At 46.8% G+C, this 11203-nt stretch overlaps 1 protein-coding gene across 1 annotated transcript in view; it reads left to right on the top strand.

Moving 5' to 3' along the window:
* Positions 1-11203, top strand: part of Slc28a3 (solute carrier family 28 member 3) — a 53791-nt gene that overhangs the window by 1507 nt on the left and 41081 nt on the right. The window lies entirely within an intron of this gene.

The raw sequence follows: 11203 nt of genomic DNA, 5'->3' as shown, positions 1-11203 counted from the left end.
AGAAAGAAAGAAAGAAAGAAAGAAAGAAAGAAAGAAAGAAAGAAAGAGAAAAAGAAAGAAAGCTGGCAGATAGCCTGACTCCCCTCATCAGCATGAGGTGGGGGGCGGGATACCTCAGACGTGAGAGCTTACATTCAGAAGAAACTCAGGGTTGGTGTGGGATACAGTCAAAATGAACACGGAAGTGATTGAGGGTGAAGGGGGATCTGAAGAGGTGTTCATCACCAGCGAGCTGGCCACACAGACAGAATGTGCAGTCGGGAGCCCATTTATTTAAACCCTGCTGCTCTATCACAGCAGGACACAGCAGGTTCCAGCGTTCTTGGCTGGCAAGCCAAGCCCAGCAGTCTACCACGGCACAGACACCATCCCTGACAAGTGGAGTTCGAGCTACTCTTTCCAAAGTTTGTTTTACCGGGGGTTTTGTAGGCCTGTATTTATAGGGCAGAATCATTAGGTACCCCCCCCCTTCCTATAATGGCCCTCACTAAGAGGGAAGGAAGGCCAGTTCAAGGAGATAGCCATAGCTTTCGTCCTCAAGAAGCAGAGCAGGGCAGTAATCCACAGGAAGATACAGCAGAAAATGATGCCTGGAGTTGGAGCTGAACCCACTTGGGGAGCCATAAGGGTACTGGAGTCTAGTAAGGCTTCAGGTGGGGCTGCCTGAAGGTGAAGCAGGAAGGGGTCAGTGGAGCAAGAGAGACAATAGACTCCACAGACTTAGGGGCATAAGAGAGAAGAATGTGTCTGCAGGGGAGGTGAGTCAGGCGCACAGGGTGTGGAGGAGGAGGATGGGACCCCATGATGTGAGTGATGCTTAAGAGGAAGTCTCCATCTTGTTACAGATGCTTCCTGTGACCTTGTTGAAGGATGAGTGTGTGTGGAGACAGGGAATGAGCTGCTTGCTCCAGGCTGAGGAGTCAGGGTGGGGATAGGGCGTAAGAGACGCTCCCTCTGAACTTCTGGTTTTCCTGTTAGATAGGATCAGAATTCTATCTATGTCAGAGCTGTTGAGAAAATCCAATGTGTGAGTACACCATGTCATAAAGAAGTGTGTGTAGCACAGGTACAAGCTCCTGAGGTGCAGTAGCATTTGGTGACTCGGCTATGGAAAGTTGAGTCTTCTAGTCCAAGACGTCAGCTTGGAAGACACTCCTCTTGTCTAGCAAGAACATCCAAGAGAAAGGCAAGCACAGGACAAGGAGCGAATTCCGCTTGAGGCCTGTCGGTTGGGATTCCAAGTGTCTCGGTCAACGTGTAAATCCACCGGCGAGGTTTAGAGAATGAGGAAGATAGAGGATTAGGAGAAGGAAACAGAGACAGCCACTCACTGAGAGAGCTGAGCAGAGTCAGGCCAGATGGAGACTAGGAGAGAGTCACAGCATCAATCAAAGCAGAGAAGCGGAGAGGACCAGACACCACAATCCTCACGGTCCAGCCCCACACAGCTGATCGCAGGCTAACCCTGCCCTGCTTGCTGTATCCTCAACCTCCAGCTATGAATCCCACACAACGCCTGTGCTGCTTTTAAATCTTACAGCCAGATGCACAAGACGCATCCTTTGTCTGTCTTCAAACATAAAGAATTAAACAGAATGAAGACGAAGGTCCTAAGACTTTGCTGTGTTGTTACAGATGACTGTTCAGTTCCCCACAGTTGCATCAACAAGGTTTCTGCCCCATACATATTAATATGAACAGACATGGTGTTATCAGGCTGGGGATTTTCTTAGAGCTTCTAAAACTACTGTAGGATTGGGCATGCTCATACACCCTCCTGGAACACCAGAGACAGTTTACTCTAGGTTGTGCTTAGCAGCGGAGTCTCTGGGGCACTGAAGTATAGCTGTGCTTTTTGTGTTTGCTGCCCTGGTGTTTTGTTTTGAGGTAGGGTCTCATGTAGTCCAGGCTAGCTTCTGACTCTCCATGTACTTGAGGATGCTGGGATGAGGGGTATGTAGGCCACTACGCCTGAATTAATCGTCGTGGGGTCAATGATGAGACTTCATGCATCCTGAACAAGCACACTGCAGAGCCCAGAATGTCCACTAATAACGCCAAACTGGTTTCCTACATGTCTGTGCCAATTTAGGCCCATCAGAAGGGAGTGAGGTCTTGTTTTTCCTCTACAGTTTCATCCGTTCTGAGATGGCTTTGTAACTTCCACCAGTCTGGTGAGTGTGAAGCAAATCAGTTCTACAATTATCCATCAGTTATCAATCAACACAGCACACCGACCAGCTTTGTTGTTATTGTTGTAGGTTTTGTTGTTTGTCGGGCAATTTTTGTTGTGGTGCAAAAATCCTCTTTTCACAGACCCAGACAGTGTAGACCAGCTTCTGGACTCAAGTGAGATGCAGTGAGCAGGAAGTACAAAAGCCAGTTGCCGGTGTAAACAGCCTCCCTTTGTGAGTTAAAAGATCTAACCCCAACAGCAGAGAGTTCAGTGGAGGGGCTAGAGAGAGATGGTTCAGCAGAAAAGATAGTTCCTGTCAAGCCTGGTGATGGTGACTGAGTTCTATCCGTGATAGAGGAAAAGGGACTCTAGCAACTTGTCCTCTGTTCTACACAGGTGATGCTCTGAAGTCAGCTGAGCCAGGTGTGATTGTATCTGTACAGAATCCCCACACTCAGAGGCTGAGGGAGGAGAACCATTGAATTTGAGGCAAGCCTGGGCTACATGGACTGCCCCATGGTTCAGTGGTTGAAGGCTTGCCTGATACACACAAGGGCCAGACTTCCATGCCAAGCACCACAGACAATGCCAAAACACAAACAAAAAGCCAGTTGGGTGGGACCCACTTAGGCAAGGCTTGGAGCAGGACCAGAGTCAGGTAATTCACCTTGAGTCTGCACACAGAGCACCAGCTGAATGACTCAATGAATGGGCTGGGGACCCAGCCAGGCAGGTTTAGAAAGCCTGCTCAGCAGAGATCACACTGGAGAGGTCACAGGAGAAGTCCTCTCAGGGATGAGGGCTGCTGGAAAGCAGGTATAGATGAGTTCGCGGTTGGGTGGAATCCCAGAGATCGGGGAGGGAGGGCATCACCGTAAGGGGTCACATGCAGGCTGCTCAGTGTGTGGGGGTCTCAAATCCCAGGAGAAGCTTGACTGCAGCTGCCTTTCCCCTTTCTACACACGAATTAAGATGCATAAAATGCAGGATGCTGACTTGCTTTTATTGTTTGTTTGCTTGTTTGTTTGTTTATTTTTTGGTTTGGGTTTTTTTTGGTTTTTTGTTTGTTTCTTTCTTTGTTTTTCAAGTTAGGGGTTTCTCTCTGTAGCCCTGGCTGTCCTTCTAGAACTCAATTTGTAGACCAGGCTGGCCTGGAACTAGGAATCCTCCTGCCTCTGCCCAGTGACTTCCCGTAAGGGATGTGACGTTTATTAATATTTTTGTTCCATCTTCGACAGTTTCACACATACACATAATGTCTCTTGATAACGGCCCTGCACCCCTTCCCCACGGCCCTGCACCCCCTTCCCCACGGCCCTGCACCCCCTTCCCCACGGCCCTGCATCCCCTTCCCCACCTCCTACCTGCCACTAAAACATGTCAGCCTGTCCACTCTGGTCTTCCTGTCTGGTTATTTATTTTGGTAAAGAAAGGTTTTAAAGTGTCAATTGTTTCCTAAAATGGGCGTGAGCGTGCCTTTGCTAACTTAAACCTGGGGAGAAAGAGCAAAGGGACTAAAACCAGAATCATGACCATGACGCCCTCAGGAAGAGCTTAGTCCTTGGTTCAAACACTCCTGAAGTGATTCCTTCAGAGACAAGCCTCCTGCTCCTTGGGGATTGGGCCCTGAGCAGAGAACACAGGGCAGGCTGTCCACGCCGATGCCATTGGTCACCATTTCCCTTGGCACAATGTTTCTATGTCCTATCAACGCCCACACTTGCATTTCTAAGTCTAGGTACTTCTTTTTCTCTTCCTATTTATTTTTCTTTGTCAGAAACTAAACAGCTGCCAATATTGTTCTTTTGAAAACTCCACTGTTTGGTTTCATTGATGTCTCTATTCTAGCTTCAGTGTCTTCGTTCTGATCTTGGGTTTCTCTGCCTCTGTGTCTTATTTGCTCGTCAGCAGCCACCAGCCCTCACCCCGCCCTCAGCATCCTTCATCCATCAATTCAGTTTGCTGTTCTTTTCCTAGTTTCTTTCTGTGAAAGGTTAGGTCATTGATTAAAGATCTTTTTGTGACTTATTTTATGTGTATGCTGCATGTATGTCTGTACACCACATACATGCCTGCTGTCCTCGCAGGCCAGAAGAGAGTGTCAGACCCCTAGAATCGGAGTTACCATGTGGATGCTGGGAGTTAAACCTGATCCTCTGGAAGAGCAGACAGATCTTAACTGTTGAGCCATCTCTCCAGCCCATGATTTAAAATCTTTTTCCTTGTGATGCAAGAAACTCTGAATTTCCTTCTAGCCACTGTTTTATCTTTGTCTTATAAGTCATATGTGTTTGTTTTTAATTTATTTTTCCCTTCCCTTCTCCCACTCACTCTGACCCAAAGGTATTTATTTGTTTGTTTATTTATTTATTTATTTATTTATTATATGTGAGTACACTGTAGCTGTCTTCAGACACCCCATATGAGGGCATCAGATCCCATTACAGATAGTTGTGAGCCACCATGTGGTTGCTGGGATTTGAACTCAGGACCTCCAGAAGAGCAGTCAGTGCTCTTAACTGCTGAGCCATCTCTCCAGCCCTCTGTTTTTATTTTAAGACAGTTTCTTACTTAGGGTTACTGTTGCTATGATAAGACATCATGGCCAAAAGCAAGTTGGGGAGGAAAGGGTTTATTCAGCTTACACTTCCACATCACTGTTCATCGTTGAAGGAAGTCAGGACAGGAACTCAACCTGTGAAGGAACCTGGAGGCAGGAGCGGATGCAGAGGCTGTGGAAGGGTGCTGCTCACTGGCTTGCTCCCATGGCTTGCTCAGCCTGCTTCCTTACAGAACCCAGGACCACCAGCCCAGGGATGGTACCACTCACAATGGCTGGGCTCTCCCGCATCAATTACTAATTGAGAAAATGTCCCACAAGCTTACCAAAACCTGATTATTGGAGGCATTTTCTCAATTGAGACCCTTTCCTCTCCAGTGACTCCAGCTTGTGCCAAGTTAACACAAATCTAGCCAGAACAGACAGGGTGTCACTATGTAGCTCTGAGTGGTCTGAAACTCATGATGTAGATTAAGCTGGCCTCGAACTCAGAAACCCACCTGCCTCAACCTCCAAATGCTGGGACTAAATGCATGTGTCATCATGGCCAGCCATAAATTTTTAGATAGTTCCCTCTCCCCTTTTCTAGGAGACAAGGTCTCATGTAGCCCAAGCTGCCTTTGAATTTTCTATGCAGCTGAGGATGGCCTTGAACCTCCTCTCTCAGCCTCATGCCTGAACCCTGCCCTGTGCTAGAATTTCTGGTATGGCGGCCACGCCCGGTTGGAACCCAGGGCTTGAGGCCTGCTGAGAAAACCGTCTGAGCTATAACCTGAGCTATACCCCTTAGCCCTCTGAACCTCTCCGTCAGTATTCTCTAGTTGGAGTATTATTCTAGTAGAGATTCTAGGCTTTTCCAATGCTTGATTTCCTTCAGCATCCTGAACACATTTAAAACAGATTCTATAATGTGTTTGCCGACTAAGTCTGGCCTTCAGTCCTTCCCGGCATTTCTGCCCACTGCTTCTTGCTACCACATCTATTTGTGTGCCTCACAATTTTCTACTTAAAATGGAACTTTTCTAAAATATAATGTGGCAGTTTCTAAAAAATACTTACTCGTAGTTAGGGTTTTGTTTATTTTGTTTCTGTCTTTGAGACAGGGGCTTCCTTTGTGGCTCTGGCAGGCCTTGAACCTGCAATGAACGTGTTTCTTCCTCCTGAGCATTCTGCTGTTACTGGTTGTTTGAAATCAGTCTTCTTGGTCACATGCCATATGGCATAGTCCCAGGACTTCTTTTTTTTTTTTTTTTTTTTTTTTGGTTTTTCGAGACAGGGTTTCTCTGTGCAGCCCTGGCTGTCCTGGAACTCACTCTGTAGACTAGGCTGGCCTCGAACTCAGAAATCCGCCTGCCTCTGCCTCCCAAGTGCTGGGATTAAAGGCATGCGCCACCACTGCCCAGCAGTCCCAGGACTTCTGAGGCTCTTCAAAACCTGTGGACTGGGAAGAGCATTTGCTTGGCATCCACTCCTAAAGAAACAGTTTCAGTTCACAAAGTTGGCGGGGGGAAGAGTGGGTCTCTCTCACCCCCTCTCTCTTACACACACACACACACACACACACACACATACACACAAACACCTCTCTCTCTCTCTCTCTCACACACACACACACACACATACAAACACCTCTCTCTCACACACACATACATACAAACACCTATCTCTCACACACATACACACACCTCTCCCTCTCCCTCTCCCTCCCTCTCTCTCTCTCTCTCTCTCTCTCTCTCTCTCTCTCTCTCACACACACACACACACACGCACACACACCTATCTTTCAAAGTTCTTTTTGGACAGTTCATTCCCAGATATTAAAGACAGATTCAATAGTGGCACTTTTCTGGGGAAGCAGCCTCCATGGCTGCTTGGCTGCCAGCTTCTCTTTGTGGTTGAGGGACTATTTTCACAAGATTGTCCTGTGTCTTGACTGACTCTCTAAGGCAGGATTTGAGAGAGCATCTTTTTATAGGGGAAAAAAAATATTGCAAGCTTGGAGTTTTCAAAGGAATTTGGTGACAGAAGGACTTGGTAAACAGATTGTCCAGGCACACAGCAGACAAATTTCTTGTCAGAATGTCTCAAGATAAATCAAGATTCCCTGGAAGAAACCCTTATCAGGGTAGAATACATTCAAGGTGTGAGTCAGACTCCAGAGGGCAGGGGGCATGCCAAATGCCAGAAACAGCTAAAGCACCTTCAACTTGAATTGTGCAGCAAACAGAAAAGAACTTATTCTGACTTTATAACAACACAGTTTTTCACTTTAAGATGGAGGCAGGCTGGCCCGTCACATGGATGCTTGGGAGGAAACTCCAGGCCTCTACAAGAACTGCTCTTGCTCTTACTGGGCCACTGGGAAGACTCCAGCCCTCAAACTTTGCTTTTGTTTTACTTTGTTTCCAAGAGCCAAAACTGTTTAACTTAACGTGTGACCTACAAATTCAACAGACTTTTATCGAGCCCTGACCCTGTGCCAGCCATTAGACTAGGAGCCACAAACAGAAGGCCACTGTTTGACTGTCATCAAACAGTGACAAAGTAGTAACACTCAGTGTGTACAAAATCTATTCCTGGCATAGAAGGCGCCCTCACCTTGCCTGGGAAGTCAGCGAGTTGCTTTTCACCTGTGCCAAATGAACATTTTATATACACTTTAATTCTTTCATTCAATCCACAAACAATACTGAGCAACTATCCCAGGCTAGACAGAAGGAAAACACTGAGCACAGGATGTTACTGCCCAAGGTATTTTCTATGTTGTATTTTATGAAGAAGAATTGGTGCTGAAATGGGAAGGTAGGAGGCACAAGAAGCTGGAGATGGACAGGGTAGAAAAGGGAGGAAGACGGAAATAAAACCCATGTCTGCTGACGTATCTTAGGGCACCTGCTCACTACAAGATCCTGGCCCTACAATTCTAAAAATCAGTAAGATAATTAAAATTGAGTTTCTGTATTCTGTGTACTCAAGAACTTTCTAAAATAAACCAGCAAGCTCGAGGATAGTTAGATCTAAAGTAATGGTATGGATCCTCCATGAAGTATGATCAGAAAGCAGCCTGCTAACGTGAGGTGAGCTCTCTATGCCACGAGAAAGTGTCAGCCACAGTCCTAAAAGGGGCCTAGATGGGCAAATCCATGACAATGTGGGCCCTAAGTCACATGTTATCGTTACCTTCATCTTTGGGAGACTAGCAAAGCCGCAGGAGCTGTGAAGTTGTGACCCAATAACCCCCAGCTTTCCCTTTCAGATTTATCATTTCAGAGTTTTGTGAGCTTTACAACTCTGTGTGGCCCTGGCTGTCCTAGAACTAGCTCTGTAGACCAGGCTGGCCTTGAACTCAGATCTGTCTGCCTCTGTCTCCTGGCTGCTCTCCCAACCCCCCACAACCCACCAGGCATGCACCACCACACCCAGTTTAAACGTTTCTAATTAAAGTAACCAAATTGAGAGTTTCTATCAGATCCTATTGTGTTAGGAATTGCTTGAAAGGCAGAAGTTAGGGAACCCTGGCCTCAGGTAGGGCCAGGAAGCTTTGAGAGGAAACACTGCCTCGCCAAGTCCCTGGCCTGTACAGGTAAGGCAAAGGGGACAAAGGGTGCTGGGTGAACTGTAACAGATCCAGCAGGGAAGAACAGAGAGACTAGGGTCACCACCATTGCAGGAGCCACCGAATGCTCCACTTCCTCTTGGCCCACGTGGCCACTTCCTCATTCTCCAGCAAAGCACGGGCCCTCATGTCAGAGAGGAGGAAGAAAGATCTGGGAGACCAAAGCCAGGGCAGCCCAGGGGCAGGAAAGCCTGCCTGCCATGCTCCAGGTGATGACTGTACTCAGTGTGGCAGGGACCTTGGCTGGATCTGACAAGTGACCTCTTGCCAATGGGAAGACAGTGATAAACTTCTGGAACAGGAACTACCGCAGATGGGAAAGAGAAAAGCCACACTCTAAGTAAGGCAGGAAAAGCAGAGGTTACGCAGGCAGACTTGAATCAGGGTATGTGGATCTGTACTCTACTACACACACATACCCAAGTACATGCACACACACACACATACACATACACACGTATACAGATGCACACACTCCCAACAAGCACATACACAGATGTACACAGACACATAAGCATGCACACACATACACATGTACAGATATACACACCCCGACATATACACACTCATGTACACATACACACACATACACACAAGTACACACCACTCAGACAAGTTTCCTAACTTCTCTTCTTGATTCTTATCCAAATGAAGTCTCAGCAGTTAAGAGCAGGAACCTCCAGAGGAAGAGGACCAGGGTCATACTAACCTTCAGTGCCAGGATATCCAACGCCGCTGGCCTCTGATGGCACCCACACATCCCCACAGGCAGACCCCCACACATATGCAATTAAGAATACAAATAAATTCTTAAAAAAGAATAGGTGAGGGATGGAGATGGCTTGGTGTTTAAGGGCACTTGTTGTTTTTGGAGGAGATGTGTGTTCAGTTTTCAGCACCCACGTGGTAGCTCACATCCATCGTTCAGTTTCCAGGGTAATCTGATGCCCTCTTCTGACCTCTGCAGACATCGGGCACACACACGATGCACAAACGTACATACACGCAGGCAAAATACTCATACATAACATGAAATTAATAAAATAATTTTAAAAGTTTTTTTTTTTTAATAGCTCAATGAATGCCCGCATCATAGTCCTATGCAGACACGAAAGCCCCAAAACTGGAGCCCCTAGGGCAGTGGAGGCCCCGCCCCTTGCCACGTGCTCGTGGGCAGTGAGCGGAAAACACAGACCTCAGCCATGATCTCACACCACTTAGTACGTGCTGCTTGGGTTCAGAAGAAAGCCAAGTCAGAAGTCTGAGTATGAAGTCATGTGCCTCTTGTATCAAACACTGGAGTCTGCTGATGAGAGGAGGGAAAGGCGCTGCCCCAGGCTCCCCCACGTGACCTCTCCCCCTCCCCCCCCTTACCTTTCCCCCATACCAAGCTTTGGGTCCAGTCACTCACAAACGCTCTGCCACTAAGATCTGCCTTTCCCTTTTTATATGAAACCAGATCTTAATGAGGTAACAGTGCAGGCCTCGAATGTACAACCCTCTGCCCTAGCCTCCTGATGACATTACCCAACGAGAGGGAACCTTGACTGAAAATTTGCCTCCATCCGATTAGCGATTAGCTAGTGGCCATGTTTGTGAGACATTTTCTTTGTTGACCGTCCCTTTTCTCAGGTGTGTCGAGTTGACATCTGAAGCAAACTACGGCATGCTTGTTTCTGTCTACTTATTATTTAGGCAAATGTTTTTTCCTAAAATGTTTCTGGCATATCAGTGTATTGCATGTGTCTCTGTTTATGTTATTTTATTAATTTCTGTATCTATTTAATCAACAGCCCTTTGATGTGTGAGTACTTGATGGCCAAGTTGATTTAGAAATTCCTCACAAAAGAACTGTGTTCCGAATGTAACCTGAGCTCAGTGTCACTGAATACACAATGCAGGTGGGCCCCAACTTGTGATGCGTGTTTGTTATTTGTTTTTGAAAGAGAAGGAGGATAGGGAAGAAAGAGGAGAGACAGAGACCGACAGAGAGACAGAGACAAAGAAACCGAGACTCTGTGTAGCCCTAGCTGGTCTAGAACTTACTATATAGGCAAATCTAGCCTCAGACCAAATTGTGATAATCGTATGATAATCATTAGAGAAGCAACCGTAATTTGCATGGTTTATGGCCTGTTTCAAGAGGAAGTTACAGGCCAAGAGCGTCAGCGATGACTGCCACTGTCCCTTGGCACCGTCCGTACTTCACCCATGACATCTTATTCCCATCTGTCACTGAAGCAAATCACTAAGGCATTGCAGACAATGCACACCTGGGGCCTCAGCGCTCAGAGATGGGGGAATGGTGTGTTTGTGGCCCATCCTGTTAGAGGAGTTTTTAGGGTCTAGCCTGGACTCTGCCAGGCCCAACAAATTAGATTCAGCTGCCTGTCCCCAGTGCACCAGTCAAAGATAAATGGTGACAAGCAGAGAAAGGACACTTATTGGAAAGAGGAAGAAGCGTGTCATCTTCAAAGCCATCCATAAGAGGTGTAGGTATAAGCAAAGGGGGGGAGGGGTGTAACTAAGAACTCCTGGCCTAGATGTGTTCCCACTCAAAACTTACCCTTGACCTTCCCTGTGTCTGCTCTGGTCAGTCAAGCATGATTTTCTGTTATCAGAACTGTGTGAAATCTCTTCCAGCTTAGGCTAGCATTGGGCTTCCCTGCCCCCAGCATGAGATTCTTGGAGTATTTTAAATTCTGTGAGATAGTCTGATAGCAAAAGTGTCTCTCTTTAAAATATCTTCTCTACTGCCAGGAAGGTCAAAACCCTAGGCTATGGTATAAGACTGTGTTGAAAGAGAGAAAGAAAGAAAGAAAGAAAGAAAGAAAGAAAGAAAGAAAGAAAG

The sequence above is a fragment of the Grammomys surdaster genome, unplaced genomic scaffold (genome assembly GCF_004785775.1).
Source record: "Grammomys surdaster isolate TR1022 unplaced genomic scaffold, NIH_TR_1.0 211, whole genome shotgun sequence".
NCBI lineage: Eukaryota > Metazoa > Chordata > Mammalia > Rodentia > Muridae > Grammomys > Grammomys surdaster.
Note: the sequence above shows the minus strand (reverse complement) of the source record. Positions and strands in the feature narration are given on the sequence as shown.